A 21,114-nucleotide genomic window follows, 5' to 3' on the forward strand; every position below is an offset into this window, starting at 1 on the left:
TGGAGAGGCTCACAAAGGCGGCATGTCTTTGAATCTGCTCCTTCGTGAACCTTGCCCATCCTGGGGGAGGAGGCTTGGCACCTCGTCCCAAGATGTGCATTGTTTCAGACCCCCGAGAGCAGCGGCGGGGTAGAACCAGTGGGGACCAGTTGCTGAAAGCAGCAAATGGTCTGAAGAGGCTCACAAAGGCGGCATGCCTTTGAATCCGCTCCTTCGTGAACCTTGCCCATCCTGGGGGAGGAGGCTTGGCACCTCGTCCCAAGATGTGCATTGTTTCAGACCCCCGAGAGCAGCAAGCTCTCGACCCAGGGGTCCAGAAACCTGTCTGGTGGTGGCAGCCTAGGCAGCCACTCAGTCAGGTCATTGGAAGTTGGTCGAATTTCAGGGGGCATCTCCAAGATGCCCTCTGTTGTGCATTTTACATTAAATCCCACACTGGCATCAGTGTGGGTTTAATGTGCTGAGAAGTTTGATACCAAACTTCCTAGTCTTCAGTGTAGCCATTATGGTGCTGTGAAGTTCGTAATGACAAACTTCCAACACCATATACTCTTAATGGCAGCACTGCACTTACAGTGACCAGGAATGGATTTGAGCACTGTAGGGGTACAGGGCTCCTGCTCCCTCACCACTGGCATAGGGCACCTAGCTAGAGGGGTGACTGATGAATGCCAGGGCAGTGGTTTGTGGGCATGGCACACAGGGATGTGTGCCATGTCGACTCTTCACTTTGTTTTGCGCCAAGGCACTCAGTCTGCAAAGGCAGTGTGTGAGTGTCAGGGTACAGGGCCTCTGAGGGTGGCACAGTAAGTGCTGCAGCCCTTAGAGGCCTTCCCTGGTCACAGTGCCCTGGGTACCTATGGTACCATTTACCAGGGGCTGACATGTGGCCAGAGATGCCAATTGGGGTTGGTTTTTGGGGAAAGAACACAGGCCCTGGGAATCTGATTGGCAGGGACCCAGGGCACACCAAGAAAAAGTGCATCAGCAGTCTGGCAAAAAGTGGGTGGGGGGGGGTTACAGCAACAGAAACCCACTTAACTACAACGGCGGGAGGTGGTTTCTTTGTGTGTGTCCTGTGAGGAAGGAGGAGATCCACTTGAGGGCATTTCCTCTGATACCAATGTGGTGGAGTCTGGTGAGGAGTGTGTGGTAGCATACAGTCTCAAACGCTGTTGAGAGGTCGAGGAGGATCAGGTCCGCCGACCTGCCACAGTCTAGGCAGCTCTGATGTCGTTGGTTGCGGCTGTCAGGGCAGTGTAGAGGCTGTGGTTGGAGCGGAAGCTGGACTGAGTAGGATCAAGTAGGTTGTTACCTTCCAGATCGTCTGTAAGTTGGCGGTTGATGGCTTTTTCCAAGACCTTGGACAGGAAAGGGAGCAGTGCAGTGTGCCAGTAGTTCTTGAGCTCGTTGGGGTTGGCGGAAGGCTTCTTTAGGAGAGTTTCACCTCTGTGTGTATTCAGGCGTCTGGAAAGGTGGTGGTGGTAGTGATGGAGGAGCTGAGGATGGTGGCGAGTGCGTCGCCGATTTCCTTCCCTCCTTGGTTGAAGATGTGTTGGGGCAGGGGTCGGTCGGTTCTATGGAGTGATTGGAGGTCATGATCGCTGTGTTGGTGGTCGTGATCGCTGTGTTGGTGGTCGTGGTGAGAGGGGTCCAGGTGATGAGGTGGCTGTGGTTGTCATTGTCTGTGAAGAGGTGGTTGAGGTTGGAGGGCTGCTCGTAGAAGTTGTTGTAGATGTCTGTTATCTTGTTGTGGAAGTGGTCAGCCAGGGAGTCCCAGAGTGCTTGGGTCTGGGAGATTGTGGTCTCTGTGGCAGCATGGCAGGTGAATACTTTGATGCTGAAGAGTTATTTCGTGTCGGTGCATACCTCTAAGCGGGTGGCCAAGGCATCCTTTTTGGCTTCCTTGAGGTGGTGATGGTACTTGCTGAGGGCCGCTTTGAAGGTGGTGTGGTTTGAGGGGGTTTTGTCTGAGCTCCTTCATCTGTCGAGTTGTTTGCATCTTTGAGTGTCCGGAGATCAGGGGTGAACCTGATGGTGTGTTTGGTGAAGCTTCTCGTATTGGCCTCTTTCATGTCGATGACAGTGTCGGTGCATCGGGAGATCCAGTTGGAATTTTTTTGGGACGTCTGTCTAGAGGATGTTGGAGGTATGGGGTCTGTGGGCAGCGAGGGAGGCTGTCCAGGTGGGCTTGATGACATTCTTCCAACTGTGGTGAGTAGGAGTGGGAGCAATGTGACGTGGTGGGACTGCTATGGTAAAGTAGACGATGCTGTGGTCTGACCAGGTGAGTTCGGTGGTGTGACTGAATTTGATTCTGTCGCTTGTTGTAAAGATGGGGTCGAGACTATATCCTGTGCAGTGTATGGGGCTGGTGACTAGTTGCATGAGTCCGATGATGTTGACGCTTTCTAGGAGGTTAGCGGAGTTGGGGTCGTTGGTGTCATCTAGGTGAAAGTTCAGGTCACTGAGGAAGATGTCATTTTTGGAGTTGATAGCTGGGGGGGGGGTTGATGATCTCGGCGAGGGTTTTTCAGAAGCTGGGGTGGCGACCCGGTGGTCTATATACGAGTTTTCCTCTTATAGTGTTTGTGAGTCAGCCTTGATCTGGAAGTTGAGGTGTTCCATGAGATGTCGTCTTCGGTGCTGGTGCTTTGGAGGGTCTCATTGTGAGTGATGGTGACGTCTCCTCCTTGTTTATTTGCACGGTTCTTGTGTAATATCTTGTTGCCGTGGTGTGTTGCAGTTGCGATGTCGGGGGCTGAGGAAGATGTGAGCCAGGTCTCAAAGTACATCGGGACTGAGGGCGGAGATGGGGCCCCAGATTTCCGTGGCATGTTTGCTGTGGGATCTGGCGTTGAGCAGAATGCACCGTAGTAGTTCTGTAAGACTGGTGGTTGGCTGAGTGGGTGCTGTAGTGTAGGTGCCGCAGGTGAATCGGCAGCGAAGGGTCCCTCTATGCGTCTGGGTGAGGAACTGCAGCAGTTGTTGGCTTGGTGCTTCGGACCAGGGCGAGGAGTTCTGCGGCGGTGTAGTGCCGTATGGCCGAGGAACCAGGTGTCCTGGAGCTGGGCGCAATCCGGGTGCGGATGGGCACAGGAGGCCTAGCCTTTAGCGCACAAATCGGCCTGCATAAGTAGTAGTCGTGAAAGGAGACAGGTCTGTGGGGAGGCTGGGCGAAATGGCGGGAAGGACTGGGTGTGCGCAGAAGATGCACAGAATGTTAAAGATTTATAATCGTAATTAGTAGCAGTACAATGAAGTAACAATGAACTAAAACTGAAAACTAACCAAACTAGCGAGAGCACAGTAGGATTGAACCCGGGTCTCGGGGACTTGCAGCGTCAGTGACAGGAATGCTAGGCAGAGGCTGCAGGAAGTGGCGCGCAGACAAGAAGGTCAGGGGACGACTCGCAGAGGCCATAAAGCGGCCTGCATAAGTAGTAGTTCTGGGAAGGGGCGGGTCTGTGGGGGAGGCAGAGGCTGGGTAAATGGCGGGAATTAATGGGTGAGCTCACAAGATGCACAGAATGCCAAGGCGTTATAATAGTAATTAGTAGCAGTACAATGATTTTCAAGTGGGGGAAAAAAAATCTGTGCATTTCACTCTTGCAAAGTATTAACATTGTGGTCAATGGGGAAAATGGGCTAGTGTGAAATGGTCACTTGCAGGTTGAGTTCTGCGGAAACCATGGGGGTTATGGTGAGGCAGGTCATAGGACCAAGTTTGGGCAGTCATTTGAATAATACCTGACTCATAGGGCCCGGGTGCAGAGTAGTCATGGCTGTGGATGCTGACTTTGCCGCTTAGACGGTGTTGGTGAGAAAGGGGATGCAAACTCACAACACGGAGGCGTAAAGTCTGAGAAGTTGGCCTGATGTATGATGTCACTAATTCTAGTGATTGGTTGTTAAGTCAACCTTATAGACCAGCTATCCTAGTGGTAGCATGGACAAGAGCAGTCTTAGGCTAAACTCTGTATGGCATGTGAAGCCAGCTGTTATACCAGTTGTAATCCCTTGAATACCAAATGAAAGGACACCACAACAGATATATATCAAAATAGAATGTATTTATTCTAGTCAAAATACCCTCAGCACTCTTTATGAGATTCGAGGCAAGTACAACACAGTCTTATTTAAGCATGCATTAAGTCACACAGGTAAGTAATACAGTTAGGCCCTAGGGGCCACGCAAACCAGATACTAAGTAAGTGGTATAAGAACCACTGTCACGAACACAGAATAGGCCTAGGCCTAGGGAATCGCTGGGGCTACACTATACTACCAAAGGTTAGGAAGTGGGAGGCCCACGGGATTCAGGTGCAGAGTGGAAACACTCACGCGTAATGCGTAAAAGTCGATAGAAATAGTAGTTATTAGAAATTAAGAGTTTTAGGACACTTCTGGAGTAGCTAGGAGTTCGAGACTTGGAAACTAGACCCTAGGATAGTCAATACCCTTGTGTGAAGGAAAGTTGCTGACAGGCAGTCAGTGAAGAGTGTGCGGTGGATCCCAAGGATGGAATCAAGAAGGAAGGATACCTGCATGCAGAAGGGACCGAGTCTAGGTCACCAGCCAGGAGCCGGGAAGGAACCAGGCGATGTCGTGCAGATGCAGGTGAAGAGGTGAAGCTTGTCGCAGCAGCCACGGGTACCAGGAGACTTCGAGGACGACCAGGACCAGGAGGCGAGCTGTCCCACGAAGGCTCTTGCTGTCGGCGGCGTCGATGTCGAGTTAGGACCCAACAAGCCTTGGCAAGCGGAACCCACGCAGAATGGGGGACTTGCTTCTGGTGCAGACCAGGAAGGTCTGGGGTGCTTATTTTTCACAGAGGAGCGAGTGCCAGTCTGGAGGAGCGGACCAGCAAGGTGAAATTAAAGGTTCGTCGTCAAAAGGGTCACTAGCCAACGGGCCAGCAACCGGACAACACGTCGAGCAGTTCAGGTGCAGAAGGGCCCCACGCGGAACACGTGAAGTGTGGGGAGCTGATCTTCTTTGCAGATGGTGCTCTGGATGGGGGCTTCTCAATTCCCCAAGCACAGCCTCGAGGAAGCCTCAGAAGTCGCGCTAGTCAGTTACTAGCCACTTTTCCCAAGTCGCCGGTCCCTCGTCGCCTCCACGGGTCTCAGCTTTGCTGTAGATGTGGATCTGGTTCAGAGGTGTCTGGAAGTCTCGGCGCTGGTCAGTCTCTGCAGTCGTCCCTTGTAGGATCAGTCGCAAAGCAAGCAGCGGTTGCTGGATGGTGCCTGGTTGCCCAAAGTGGTCACTCCTTGGCCACAAGGGAGATTTCTTCAGTCTTCCTGAGGTCGAAGGTCCAGAATTTCTGTTCAAGTTGCAGATTCAGGATAATCTAATTCTGCAGGGCTCAGCTACCTACTGATATACTGGGCTAGTGGGCTGGGCTACCTGCAAGGTCCCTCCTATGGGTGGGACCAGGAAGGGAAATGGTTACACCCCCTTTCCTTTGTCCAGTTTCGCGCCAGAGCTGGGGCTGGAGTGCCCCAGCGCCGGTTTGAACTGGACTATGCATGGGACACCTTGTGTGCCCCAGGCAGTGTCTCATTCCTTTCAGCCCTCCCTGCCCCAATACACTAAAGTCTGTCTGTCAAGCAGGAAACCTATTGTCCAAGCCTCCCTTGCCGGGATCACTCCCAGCAGCAGGAGGTCAGACTCGTGTCTGTGGCAGCAGCATCCATTTTGTGATGCTGTGGCTTTGGTCAGAGTTAAACAGCAAAGTAGGTTTTTAACATGTCTCTCCCTCTAGAAGGGAGGAATAATATCCCCATCACCAGAAATGGTATGGGGGTATAATTCCAGAGTGTTAGACACCTTACACGACATGTTTTGATAAAGCCAAACCATAGTTACCATAACCGTTTAAGATTATAAGGCACTTTAAGAGTATATGGTAGGCTATATCATAGAACAGCTATAAGGACATGGTTCCGAAAGCTGCAGACAGGCTCAGCTCATGCTAGAGCACCATCTCACATGTTACCAAGCACTCTGCTTCCAGGATTGTTAAGGCCTGCCATAGGAGTGGTTGATAGGTACACATGTGTCTATATATAAGGTAGGTATAGGAATACTACACCTAAGCAAGGGGTGATTACATTACCTTGCCCCAGCTGAGTGATCAGCCAGTTGTGTCATAATGGAAGGCCAGGCCAGGGGTGGCATAATGCATGCTGCAGCCCCTGGGAGGCCTAGGGTACACCTATGCCCTGGGTACCTAGGGTACACTGTACAGGGTCCAATAAGGTGATCCTTACCAATTGGGTATGTACCTAGGCTACATGGAGTCCATTTTAACGAGAGAGCAGACAGCCTGACACCCTGAATGGCAGGATCTCAGGCCAACTAAGTCGAAAAACCAGCTAGACACTAGGCAAAAAGTTGGGGGTAACCATAGTCAGATATCCACCTTCCTACATAAAGTTGAAGATGCTGCAGGGTTCCCTCGAGGCATGGCATTCGGTAAAGGTAGTGGTAGCCTGGCTGGCCACTAACTAGCCCTGGTAACAGCAAGATCAGCATTTGGTCGTTTCGAGGTCCTGGAGTCTGAGGGAAAATGGCAGCCACCTGAACCTTGCTGGAGGTCAGCACTGCTTCCAACCATGCTCTAAATCATTTTCCTTCTGGCGATTCCCTTGAGGGGTCCGATGGCCAGAGATTCTTTGGATCCAGAAGTCCTGTTCTTGCCTGCAGGCTGCAGTGGTCTAGTACTGTTGGTCCAAGGAAGTTCTGGAGTTGCCTTAGGCTTGCAGAGGGGTTCCTCTTTCCTTTGGTATTTGTCTCTGCTGCGGGGCGAGTTTCAGGCGTGCAGTTGCAGGGTGGTTGCCACTGGTGCAGTCTTTGGTGCCTTTTCTTTCTGCAGGTCCCGAAGTCGCAGACTCTGGTCTCTTCTTTGTCCTTTGTTGCAAGTCGATCAGACCTGAGGTACTAGTGCCAGCGGAGCCCCATAAATCCATAAATTTAGGGGTGCGGGAGCTAGTAGCCAATGGTCTCTAGCAGCAGTGGCTTTTCTGCCCCTGAGGTGACCATTTCTGAGGGAGTGTGGCACCTTTTCCACCCAGATGCCTCTATTCTACCACTTTTAATAATGGCAGAATCTTACTTTGTCTGTACAGACCAGGTAGCCCACTCTAGGGGTGTGGCTAACCTACTGGAAGTGTACGCCTTCTGACTACTCAATTTTCCTGCCTGTCTGGGTTGTAAGTGTGCCTTGGGCAGAGACTGGGGCAACCAGGAGGGCAACCTCTATGGTTACCACCTGGGTGCATGTTACATTAAATCCTACTTTAGGAAAAAGTCGGGTTTGGTGATACCAAACATGACGCTTTTCATTGGGACCATAATGGAGCTGGTAACCTGGGAATGTCAATGCTATCCTATGCCCCCCCTCCCCCCGGAACACCTATAGTAGCCTCTAATGGAAGGAGGCTATTTCAGGGACATATAAGCGCAAACTTACATGTACACACCTTTAATAAAATGCACTGTTGTGAGAAAGTGGCTCTGTATATACTGTTCCCTAATAGGTACAGGGTGTACAGAGTCCACAATCCCCAAGGGTTTGACAGAGGTTAAAGTTGGATATAACCTTACTCTCTAAAGTGGTAGCTTGGTCGAGCAGTAAGGCAGTATCAGAGGACAGTGTAAAGCATTTGTTGTACACACTCCGCCAGCAAATGGTCTCACACACTCAATAACTGAACTCTAGGCCAATAGTTTATATTAAAAAAAATATGCTTGTTTTATTTTAGAACCAACACTTGGCATTAAAATATACTTTCTCAGAATGAGATGCTTTATATAAATACTTTTGCAATATGCAATTGACTTTTGTAAACAGTTACAAGTGGTTGCAATAGGCAACACTATTTTAAACACAACAATGCATTGAGCTCAATGGAAATTTTAAGTTATTTGCAACAGATTACTTGTAGGATTACTTTTGGAATTCCAGGACTGGATCCTAGATTCAGTCCTGGGTCAGTTCTTAGAATCAAGTGATGAAAGTCGACTTAATTACTGTGATGATTTTTAAACAATATTTAGCTATTTCAAAAGTTGACACTTAGAAAATATTTCAGAGAAAACAGTCAATGATTCCCTATGGAAGAAAATTCAAGTTGCAGGTACAGTAGGTTCTCGTTACTTTTGTAATCCAGTACTGGGTACCTAGACTCAGTACTGGGACCTTTATCCAAAACAGGTAAGTAATTACGTTTTCAGATACTATACGATTTTTAAAGAATATTTAAAGATTGCAGAAATTGACACTTAGAAGAAATTTCACAGAAAAACAGTCAATGGTTTCCTATGGAAGAACATTGAGTTACTGGTAAGTACAGTTGTAAGTATCTTTCAGAGTCAGTACTGGGCACCAAGATCCAGCACTGGGAGCTCACCTAAGAGCAGGTGAGTAATTTGGTTTTCGTTACTTGGCTGATTTTTGGTGAATATTTTAAGATTTGAAAAGTCGACACTTAGAAGAAATTTCAAGAGAAAGCCAGTCAATGTTACCCTATGAAGAAAATAGAGTTAGCGGTTTAAAGGTAAGTACTCAACTGGCAGGGTTGAGGTTCTGGGCATCGACTCAGGGGTCCCCCAGGGTCAGGTAGGTACAGTTGGTTCACCCTCAGCGACTCTAGGGCGGCCGGGTGCAGAGAGAGTTAGGCCCAATGTTATCCTATGAGGGATAGGGGGGGCCTTGGTTGGTGGCTGCTGACTAGCAAGCCACGTGGCTGTGGGTGCTGGGCTCCTGGTCACTTACTCAGGGCAAGTGGGGAAGTAGGTAGGTGTAGAGTTTGCACTGCCAGGGCCACTCGGGCGGCTGGGTGCAGGGTGCTTTTGAGCCGTTGGGCGCTCTATTGATTTCAATGGGAAATCTCCGGTTTAGAAAAGACTGCAAGCTCGGGGACGAGGACTCTTCAGGTGCTACCACCACTTTGAGAGGTAAGTTGGGTAGTTGGAGGATAGGTAGGTACCCCGGGATTGGGCACAGGGGGCCGCGGGGCGCCGCGGGCAGGGATGCCTTTTGGTGTCGGGAAATCTTACCCCCTGTTGATCGCGGTAGGGGGGGCACCGGGTTCTGAGGCTGCAGGCTTCTTCAGGAGAGTCGAGGGAGGTCCTTGGGTGCCGGACTCGGGGTCGCAATCGCCGTGGGGTCGTCCTCGTGGTCTTTGTCCACTCCGGCACTGGCCCGGCTTGGCTGGTGCAGAGTGTGCTGGGTTTGCGGTTCCGGGCTGCTGCCAGGGGTTAGAGATAGGTTTTGAGTAGAGCCTCTACTCATGGGAGTCCCAGGGGCTTAGAGCCAAAAGGTAGCCAGGTCCTCCGGGGTTGGTGAGGTTGCTGGCCACAAGAGATGCCGGGTTGGAGAAGGAGCAGGTTCGAGGGTCGACAGGCCGGTAGCACTGGGGCCAAAGCAGTTGGTGTCTTCCTCTTTTTAGCAGCTGCAGGGCAGGTCTTCTTTCTTCTTGCTCTTCTTTGTAGTTTTGAATCTGGAATCTAGGGAAGGAAGGTTCAGGGTGCCCCTAAATACTAGATTTAGGGGCGTTACAGGTAGGTGAAGGGCAGGGACCAATGGGTCCCTGTCCTGGGGTGAGTACACCCCCTATCCTGCCTCTCTCCTGTGGGAGGGGGGCAGTAGCCTAGTCCTGATAGGGCAGGGCTCCCCATCTTCAAGATGGCGCGAGCCCGGAGATGTGCTTCACCTTGCCTCCCCCACCTGAGGGGTGGGGTGGGCAGGCTGGCACATCCCCTGTCCTTATTTGGGGTTTCCGGCCAAAGCTTCCCACCAGAGTGGTGGGTTGCAGGGGCCTGGGGAAGCTCACAGAGGCGGCATGCCTTTGAAGCTTCCCCCTGCCCATCCTGGGGGAGGAGATTTAGCACCTCGCCCAGTATGTGCATTGTTGCAGGCCCAGGAGAGCAGGGGCTCTTCTACCCAGGGGTCCGGCAACATGTCTGCGGTGTGGGAGCCTAGGCAGCCTCAGAGCAGATGTGGATCGTAGGTTTGGTTTGAGTGGGCATCTCGAAGATGCCCTCTGGGGTGCTTGGTACATTAAATCCCACACTGGCATCAGTGTGGGTTTAATGTGCTGAGAAGTTTGATACCAAACTTCTCAGACTTCAGTGTTGCCATTATGGTGCTGTGGAGCTCGTGTTTGACGAGCTCCCAGCACCATGTACTCTTAAATGGCAGCACTGCACTTACAGTGCTCAGGAATTGACCTGGGTACTGTAGGGGAACAGGGCTCCTGCTCCTGTGCCCACACCATTGGCACAAGGCACCCAGCTAGAGGGGTGGCTGATGTATGCCATGGCAGTGTAGGTGATGGGCATGGCACACAGGGATGTGTGTCATGTCGACTTTGTTTTTGTCTTGCACCCAAACACTCAGCCTGCAAGGGCAGTGTGTGTGTGTGTAAGGATACAGGGCCTCTAAGGGTGGCACAAGGAGTGCTGCAGCCCTTAGAGGCCTTCCCTGGTCACAAGGCCCTGGGTACCTAGGGTACCATTTACCATGGGCCAGGGTTTGCCAATTTGGGTTTTGTTTTAGGGAAGGAACATAGGCCCTGGGCGCCTGATTAGCAGGAGTCCAGGGCACACTCAGTCAAAGTACATTCAGCAAAAAGTGGGGGCATACCATGCAAGAAAGATGGCACTTTCTCACAACTGTTCCTCCTGGGCTTAGGAGCCATACATTAGGGAAGACTGGCATATATTAAAAATAGTGCTGTGACCTTACCACTCGTGGTGAAGGCAAAGTGGAGGTGGAACAACTGGCACTGCTCATGTAGTCTGCAATGGCAAGGCGCCTGTCATCTGTTTACTTGGGCCACTTAGGATAGCATAATCGGTGCTTCAGGCCCTGGAGATCCCTTTAATTCCCATGTCCTGGGTACCACTTACCAAGGACTTATAAGGGGAGTTAAAGTTCTTGCCAATTAGGGTTACCAATTCTCATGCGCCGTATTTTAGGGAGAGTGAACTGGCACTGGGGCCTGATTAGCAGGTTCCAGTGCACTTTCAGCATCAAAACCATCAGCATTGGAGGAAAGTGTGGGGGTGATCATACAAAAAGGGCATTTTCTTATTAACCGTATACCAGCATGCTAGACAGAACACAGGAGCACAATCCTCTACCTGTATACTAATGATAGCGCACAGGAGCACAACCCCTTACCTGTATACTAGTGACACATCACAGGAGCACAACCTCCCACCTGTATACTAGTGACGCATCACAGGAGCAGAAACCTCCACCTGTATACTAGTGACGCATCACAGGAACACAGCCCTCTACCTGTATACTAGTGACACATCACAAGAGCAGAAACCTCCACCTGTATACTAGTGACGCATCACAGGAACACAGCCCTCTACCTGTATACTAGTGACACATACAGGAGCACAACCCCTTACCTGTATACTAGTGACACATCACAGGAGCACAACCTCCCACCTGTATATTAGAGACACATCACAGGAGCAGAAACCTCCACCTGTATACTAGTGACGCATCACAGGAACACAGCCCTCTACCTGTATACTAGTGACACATACAGGAGCACAACCCCTTACCTGTATACTAGTGACACATCACAAGAGCAGAAACCTCCACCTGTATACTAGTGACGCATCACAGGAACACAGCCCTCTACCTGTATACTAGTGACACATACAGGAGCACAACCCCTTACCTGTATACTAGTGACACATCACAGGAGCACAACCTCCCACCTGTATATTAGAGACACATCACAGGAGCAGAAACCTCCACCTGTATACTAGTGACGCATCACAGGAACACAGCCCTCTACCTGTATACTAGTGACACATACAGGAGCACAACCCCTTACCTGTATACTAGTGACACATCACAAGAGCAGAAACCTCCACCTGTATACTAGTGACGCATCACAGGAACACAGCCCTCTACCTGTATACTAGTGACACATACAGGAGCACAACCCTCTACCTGGAGTGGAGACATACCTACTCCACAGTATTTCTGAGTCCAGCTCTTCATGTTGACGCCAGAGAGACCTACCTCTCTCAGCGGCTGAACCCCTCCTATTCGAGGCTGGGGTGAAACGTAACTCACCTGATAACTCCCATCCTCCTAACCTAGGATAGGACGGGATGTCTGACCAACCTTTTCACCCATCTTCTATATGAATTTGTGAACCACCTTCAGAAATTGGTGCAGTAACGGTGATGTATATGGTCATTCTCCTTTGTACAGCAGAATACGTGTATGTCGGATATAATTTTAGATGTGAAATTACCCACCATATAATCCTAATTGAGGGACATAGTAGGTTAATGTCAGTGTCTTCTGTACATCCAGTGCCCTGGTAATATGGTTTATTCCCTACCCCTCAAATCTCCTATCTTCCATCCCAAGCACTAAATGTTCGTGGCTCCACCTCACTTACATGTTAACATGTCACTCGCACTCACTCACACTTTACTTCAGTCAGGCTTTCCACTCAGTCTGTCTCTGGGTCTTTGACAGTCTCTGCCCTTGTGACTTCTCCATGGATCGAACTTCCCTGCAGCTTTACAAATTCTGATCTCTGTGGTTCATGAGGGGTCTGTGGGGAGACGGCAGGAGTTTGAGAAGGACCTAGAATGGAAGATACTTAGATAGACTGCCTTTCAGAAATGAGTAAAAGCATGTTAGTGTTCTGAAATTTGAAAGAACCTCAGCCCACCCACCCCCCTGAAGACTCCCACTCAAAGGATGTCAGTGCTAGCTGGAAGCTTCATAATATCTAACCAGCATTTCTTTGCTTCTAACAGGACAAGTTAAGAACCGAGAAGCAGAAATTTGAATCTGAATATGAAAAACTGCGGCAACTCCTGAAAGAGAATGAGCAAACACTGCACAGAAGACTACAAGAGATGGAGAAGAAAATCACCATGGTAGAAAATGCAAATATCACCAGAGTGTCCAATCAAATCACCTCTCTCAGGGTCCTGACAGCAGAGATAGAAAAAAGTGTGAGGAGCCAGTGTGGGAACTCCTGAAGGTGAGATATATTTTGATAAATTCAAAGATGAGAAGAAATATTCATACTTTGCATGCAGGGTTAAATGTGTGATGGTAACCCAAACGATCTCCTGACCGATTCAATGCACAGTGACCCCATGCACTATGACAGCCGCCCAAAACAAACCGATGGGGGTTATTTACAATGCCCCCTTTTTTGTAAGCCCATACAGTATAGAGACGGGGGATTTAACGTGACTTCCTACAGTGTCACATACTGTCTTTAACCCATTGTTCTACTCTCCTGTGTTTCATGGGTTAAGTCGCCCTTGGACACAACAGACACATACCGCACTCGGTTCCAGTGGTTTCTCCCTGACTTTGGAATGCTGACCCCGCGGTGACTAACGCCCATTGGTTGGATCATTGCCGGCAGATGTTCCTGTCTAGTGGAGAGCTTTGGTGATACAATAACCTGGTTGAAGACGACGGCTTCCAGTGTCTTATATCACACCGACCTGAATATAAAGACTAGTTATTTTTATGTATGTTTTTTTGTTAGGGAGGTTGCAACATATCAAAGAATTATAGTGATGGTAAATAACATGTGGAGACCAAAGAGCAAAACGTTATAAAACAAGATAAAAATAGATAACATAATGAGAGGCATAATCCTGAGTGAATGGGAATGAACCCATCTTTCTCACTTGTCTCAAAAGTTTGAAAACATTTCTGCTCTATAGCACTTAGTTTTCTCTTAATGAAGGTGGCCATGTATTTTCTCTCACACCAACCTCTTGTTAGAGTAAACAGTGAGCTATATAATTGGTCACTTAGAATGGGTAACGGTAAGCTCACTGGGTTTTTTTGTGCCGCTAGATTAAGGTAAAGATTGCTGCATGAAATACAAAGTGGTCACAAAAATAGGCAAGGAACTGAAAGGTGTATACATTTGCATAAATATATAATATTTACCATGTGGGCCCACAAATTTTATGAAACAGGAAGGTCCTGGTAGCATATGTATGACCTTAGTTTGAAGGACAGTGACTGGCCATGACTACAGGTCACCCTCAGATATATTACTGAATGTGCGAAGTGAATTTCCCCAAACTGCTGCCCGGTAGCAAGAAATAATTCATTTATAACTGTATATTCTCGAGATCCTGTAGTGTAACCAAAGTCTTCACCAATATGGCCTAGGATGGACTTAGAGAAATAAACTTCCTTATCATGGTCATACGCTATTCCTTTAACAGTGATGCTCTGCGCAAGGGGGATAATAAGTTCACAGCCAATGAGCTTCCTGAGAAATGGCTCTGTGCAAAGGGCACTAGGTGAGGGCGAAGGGAGCACCCCTCTCTGGTTCCATGGCCAATTCTGAAAAAGTCTAAATTGAATTTGTTGATAATGACCATGGACTGTCAATGTTTGTACAGAAACCTACTTCACTTAATAAATTCAACCTAAACGCATATTGAGGTGCCATTTCTGTTTCCAGGAAAAAATAGAGTGTTTGTGCAGCACTTGAGCCCACTTGAGGAGGGGCGTTCTCAAGTTAGAGTGCAATGTGGGCCCTTCCCACAAAATGTATCCATGTTCCCCAGGTCACCAGTTTGGGGCTCAAGCCACCACCGATACAGATAAAAATGTAGAATTTTGTTTCATGTCAAAATTTGCAAGACAAAATGGGGCAGAAAGACCTACAATCTGAGAGGTTTTTGCTTATTAAAGAAGAGGCCTTCTGCCTCGTGTTAGAATGGCGAACTCTGACCTCTTGATATGACCCTCTTGTGTCACTCTAGAGTGAATACTCCTGACTTGTTGATGTGACCTCTCGTGTCATTCTAAGGTGATGGACCAGACCTTATGAGGTGACCTCTTGAGGAAAGTTTAGAAACACTGGATCAAACACACTGGTAGTTCCTTGCACTGCTTTCCCAGATGGCCCCCTGATCCAGCAGCCTGGACATTGCAAAGGGACCTCGCAGCCTCCTTTTTATCTTTAATTTTGAATCTGAATTTAAGATACAAGACCATGTCTGCATCCAGGACCCGAAGATTAAAACCCATAAAAAGCTAAGATTTTGGTAGAAGATTGTAGACCATAATTTCTAGCGGAGTTTTAATGGTTTCAATAATAATGCATAAATGCCACTCCTGGCCAAAAGTGAAAGTTTTATCTCCAAGTTCAGTTTGCCGCATCCTTGCAGGTTAGTTTTACCTACAGGACTCATTTAGGCTAATGGCACTTTTACAATATACTGATGTATTCTGCTTGCAGTGTTACATGGACGCCACTCACCCATCACAATATGCAGGTTAGTTCTTCCTGTAGTGTTGCATGCATGTCAGTAACCGATCCCATTATAAAGGTCCGTTCAGCCTGCAGTGTTGCACGCACGCCAGTAACCCATCCCAGAATAAACGTCAGTTCTTCCTGCAGTGTTGCATGCATGCCAGTAACCCATCCACGAATAAACGTCCGTTCACCCTACAGTGTTGCATGCATGCCAGTAAACCACCCCAGTATAAAGGTCACTTCAGGCCACGGTGTTGCATGCATGTCAGTAACCCATCTCAGTATAAAGGTCAGTTCAGCTTACGGTGTTGCATGCATGTCGGTAACCCATCCCAGTATAAAGGTCAGTTCAGCCTACGGTGTTGCATACATGTCACTCACCCATCCCAGTATAAAGGTCAGTTCAGCCTACGGTGTTGCATGCATGCCACTCACCCATCCCAGTATAAAGGTCAGTTCAGCCTACGGTGTTGCATGCATGCCAGTAACTCATCCCAGTGTAAAGCTCAGTTCAGCCTACGGTGTTGCATGCATGTCACTCACCCATCCCAGTATAAAGGTCAGTTCAGCCTACGGTGTTGCATGCATGTCACTCACCCATCCCAGTATAAAGGTCAGTTCAGCCTACGATGTTTCATGCATGCCTGCCAGTAAACAATCCCAGTATAAAGGTCAGTTCAGCTTACAATGTTACATGCTTGTCACTCACCCATCCCAGTATAAAGGTCAGTTCGGTCTATGGTGTTGTGTACATGATCAGTAACCCATCTCATTATAAAGGTCAGTTCAGCCTGCGGTGTTGCATGCATGTCACTCACACATCCCAGTATAAAGGTCAGTTCGGCCTACGGTGTTGCATGCACACCAGTAACCCATCCCAGTATAAAGGTCCGTTCAGCCTACGGTGTTGCATGCATGTCAGTAACCCATCCCAGTATAAAGGTCCGTTCAGCCTACGGTGTTGCATGCACGCCAGTAACCCATCCCCGTATAAAGGTCAGTTCATCCTAAGGTGTTGTATGCACGCCAGTAACCCATCCCAGTATGAAGGTCAGTTCAGCCTACGGTGATGTATGCATGCCTGCCAGTAAGCCATCCCAGTATGAAGGTCAGTTCAGCCTACGGTGTTGTATGCATATGTAACATTTCATAAAAATAAAGATGACTCCTTGGTTGCTGCGTCCAGATGTAGGTTTATTCTTAGTAATCAAGAATTAATATACAGGATACAAGTAAGAATGTAATTCAGTAAAGGTCCCAGTCAAGGCCCCACCGGGAGCAGCTACCCTGCTGCTCAGACTCAGATATAACTGACAGTAGAATCAAACATACACAAAGGAACTCTAAATAACATCATAGATACAGGCTGAGCAGCTTAGAACAAACACTAAAGAAGGACAGAGAAGGAGGAAAAGCAGGATGTAACAGCATATCACTCACCCATCCCAATATAAAGGTCAGTTCAGCCTACGGAGTTGCATGCATGCCAGTAACCCATCCCAGTATAAAGGTCAGTTCAGCCTACGGCGTTGCATGCATGCCAGTAACCCATCCCAGTATGAAGGTTAGAGCAGCCTACGGTGTTACATGTATTCCAGTGAAAACAACACATGATGGACAGAATGGAGAACGATGTCATACATTCACCCCAGTACAGAGATCTGGGCCTATATCCATAGCTTTTTGCTCCCCATGCCATTCCAGTTTGAACCCAGGCATATGTAAATCGTCTTGACCCTGCGCCCATGCCGTTAACTCATCCCAGTATAATGGTCAGTTCAGCCTACAGTGTTGCATGCATGCCAGTAACCCATCCCAATATAAAGGTCAGTTCAGCCTACAATGTTGCGCGCATGCCAGTAACTCATCCCAGTGTAAGGCTCAGGTCAGCCTACTGTGTTGCATGCATGTCAGTAACCCATCCCAGTATAAAGGTCAGTTCAGCCTACGGTGTTGCGTGCATGTCACTCACTCATCCCAGTATAAAGGTCAGTTCAGTCTATGGTGTTGCGTACACGGTCAGTAACCCTTCCCAATATAAAGGTCAGTTCAGCCTACAGTGTTGCATGCACACCAGTAACACATCCCAGAATAAAGGTCAGTGCAGTCTGAGGTGTTGCATGCATGTCACTAAGCCATCCCAGTATAAAGGTCAGTTCAGCCTACGGCGTTGCATGCATGCCAGTAACCCATCCCAGTATGAAGGTTAGAGCAGCCTACGGTGTTACATGTATTCCAGTGAAAACAACACATGATGGACAGAATGCAGAACAATGTCATACATTCACCCCAGTACAGAGATCTGGGCCTATATCCATAGCTTTTTGCTCCCCATGCCATTCCAGTTTGAACCCAGGCATATGTAAATCGGTCTTGACCCTGCGCCCATGCCGTTAACCCATCCCAGTATAAAGGTCAGTTCAGACTACAGTGTTGCATGCATGTCACTCACCCATCCCACAATAAAGATCAGTTCATCCTACAGTGTTGCATGCATGTCACTCACCCATGCCAGTATAAATGTCAGTTCAGTGTATGGTGTTGCGTACACGGTCAGTAACCCATCCCAGTATAAAGGTCAGTTCAGCCTACAGTGTTGCATGCATGTCACTGACCCATCCAAGTTTAAAGGTCAGTTCACCCTACGGTGTTGCATGCATGTCACTCACCCATCCCAGTATAAAGGTCAGTTGAGCCTATGATGTTGAATGCACACCAGTAACCCATCCCAGAATAAAGGTCAGTTCAGCCTACAGTGATGCATGCATGTCACTCACCCATTCCAGTATAAATGTTAGTTCAGTCTATGGTGTTGCGTACACGGTCAGTAACCCATACCATTATAAAAGTCAGTTCAGTTCCGGTGTTGCATGCATGTCACTCACCCATCCCAGTACAAAGGTCAGTTCAGCCTACGGTGTTGCATGCATGTCACTGACCCATCCCATATAAAGGTCAGTTCACCCTAAGGTGTTGCATGCATGTCACTCACCCATCCCAGTATAAAGGTCAGTTCAGCCTCTGGTGTTGCATGCATGCCAGTAACTTTCCCCAGTATGAAGGTCAGTTCAGCCTACGGTGTTGCATGCATGTCAGTAACCCATCCCAGTATAAAGGTCATTGCAGCGTACTGTGTTGCATGCATGCATACCAGTAGCCCATCCCAGTATAAAGGTCAGTTCAGCCTATGGTGTTGCATGCATGTCAGTAACCAATCCCAGTATAAAGGTCAGTTCAGCCTATGTTGTTGTATGCATATCACTCCCCCATCCCAGTATAAAGGTCTGTTCATCCTACAGTGTTGCATGTATGCCAGACAAAACAACAAATGATGGACAGAATGAAGAGCAATGTCATACATTCACCCCAGTATAGAGATCTGGGTCTAAATCCATCGTGTTTTGCTCCCCATGCCATTCCAGTTTGAACCCAGCCATCTGCAAATCAGTCTTGACCCTGCGCCCATGCCATTAACCCATCCCAGTATAAAGGTCAGTTCAGGCAATGGTGTTGCATACATGATTGTAACCTATCCCAATATAAAGGTCAGGTCAGCCTACGGTGTTGCATGCATGTCACTCACCCATCCCAGTATAATGGTCCCAGTATAAAGGTCAATTCAGCCTACGGTGTTGCATGCATGTCACTCACCCATCCCAGTATAATGGTCCCAGTATAAAGGTCACTTCAGCCTACGGTGTTGCATGCATGCCAGTAACCCATCACAATATAAAGGTCAGTTCATCCTAAGGTGATGCATGCACGCCAGTAACCCATCCCAGTATAAAGGTCAGTTCAGCCTACGGTGTTGCGTGCATGTCACTCAACCATCCCAGTATAAAGGTCAGTTCAGTCTGTGGTGTTGCGTACATGGTCAGCAACCCATCCCATTATAAACGTCAGTTCAGCCTACTGTGTTGCATGCATGTCACTCACCCATCCCAATGTAAAGGTCAGTTCAGCCTACAGTGTTGCATGCAAGCCCGTAACCCATCCCAGTATAAAGGTCAGTTCAGCCTGCGGTGTCACATGCACGCCAGTAACTCATCCCAATATAATGGTCAGTTCATCCTAAGGTGTCACATGCATGCCAGTAACCCATCCCAGTATAAAGGTCAGTTCATCCTAAGGTGTCACATGTACGCCAGTAACCCATCCCAGTATAAAGGTCAGTTCAGCCTCTGGTGTTGCATGCATGCCAGTAACTTTTCCCAGTATGAAGGTCAGTTCAGCCTGCGATGTTCCATGCATGTCTGCCAGTAAGCAATCCTTGTATAAAGGTCAGTTCAGCCTACGGTGTTGCATACTTGTCACTCACCCATCCCAGTATAAAGGTCAGTTCAGTGTATGGTGTTGCGTACACGGTCAGTAACCCATCCCATTATAAAGGTCAGTTCAGCCTACGGTGTTGCATGCATGTCTGCCAGTAACCCTTCCCAGTATAAAGCTCAGTTCAGCCTCCGGTGTTGCATGCACGTCAGTAACCCAACCCAGTATAAAGGTCAGTTCAGCCTACGGTTTTGCATGCACACCAGTAACCCATCCCGGAATTAAGGTCAGTTCAGCCTGAGGTGTTGCAGGTATGTCAGTAACCCATCCCAGAGTAAACGTCAGTTCAGCCTACGGTGCTGCATGCATGTCTGCCAGTAACCCATCCCAGTATAAAGGTCAGTTCAGCCTACAGTGTTGCATGTATGCCTGTAAAAACTACAAATGATGGACAGAATGCAGAACGATGTCCTACATTCACCCTAGTACAGAAATCTGGGCCTATATCCACAGCTTTTTGCTCCCCATGCCATTCCAGTTTGAACCCGGGCATATGTAAATCAGTCTTGACCCTGTGCCCATGCCGTTAACCCATCCCAGTATAAAGGTGTTGCGTGTATGTCACTTTCCAATCCCACAATAAAGATCAGTTACTCCTACAGTGTTGCATGCATGTCACTCACTCACGTGGAGAAGTGTGGCTCAATGATTAGAGCGGCAGACCCTGATGCAGAGGTCTAGCCCGGGACCAGGGTTCAATTCCCCGCCTCGGCGGGTCTTGGGCTCAAAAATTCCACGGACCTGATCATTCTCGCCTCGGTGCCTATTCCAATCATGGAGTCCCACTCTGCAACTCTGGGCAATAGCTTGCTTAATCTCCACAACGGCCCCCACAACGCTAAGGATGCCTGGCCTCCACCTTGGGGGTGCCCAGGAGTGGACGCCTCACAGGGAAAGCCAGGATGGATTCCACAGCGGTATTCGTACAAGCGCCTTGAGACCCTTGCGGGTGAGTAGTGCACTATACAAGTATCAAATTTACATTTTATCCCAGTATAAAGGTCAGTTCAGCCTACGGTGTCACATGCACGCCAGTAACCCATCCCAATATAAAGGTCAGTTCATCCTAAGGTGTCACATGTACGCCAGTAACCCATCCCAGTATAAAGGTCAGTTCAGCCTACTGTGTTGCATGCATGCCAGTAACCCATCCCAGTATAAAGGTCAGTTCAGCCTACTGTGTTGCATGCATGCCAGTAACCCATCCCAATATAAAGGTCAGTTCATCCTAAGGTGTCACATGCACGCCAGTAGCCCATCCCAGTATAAAGGTCAGTTCAGCCTACGGTGGTGCATGCATGCCAGTAACCCTTCCCAGTATAAAGGTCAGTTCAGCCTCTGGTGTTGCATGCATGCCAGTAACCCATCCCAGTATAAAGGTCAGTTCAGCCTACGGTGTTTCATCCATGCCATAACCCATCCCAGAATAAAGGTCAGTTCAGCCTATAGTGTTGCATGCATGCCAGTAACCCATCCC

General features: G+C 48.6%; 1 pseudogene across 1 annotated transcript in view; it reads left to right on the top strand.

Annotated features, from left to right (window-relative positions):
* LOC146869043 (E3 ubiquitin-protein ligase TRIM39-like) overlaps window positions 1-21,114 on the top strand; it is a 187,508-nt pseudogene that overhangs the window by 36,506 nt on the left and 129,888 nt on the right. The window contains exon 3 of the transcript XR_014977258.1: window positions 12,817-13,046. The product of XR_014977258.1 is annotated as an E3 ubiquitin-protein ligase TRIM39-like (transcript). The remainder of the gene's footprint in view (window positions 1-12,816; window positions 13,047-21,114) is intronic.

This window comes from Triturus cristatus, chromosome 1_1 (assembly GCF_964204655.1).
Source record: "Triturus cristatus chromosome 1_1, aTriCri1.1, whole genome shotgun sequence".
In the NCBI taxonomy this organism is placed as follows: domain Eukaryota; kingdom Metazoa; phylum Chordata; class Amphibia; order Caudata; family Salamandridae; genus Triturus; species Triturus cristatus.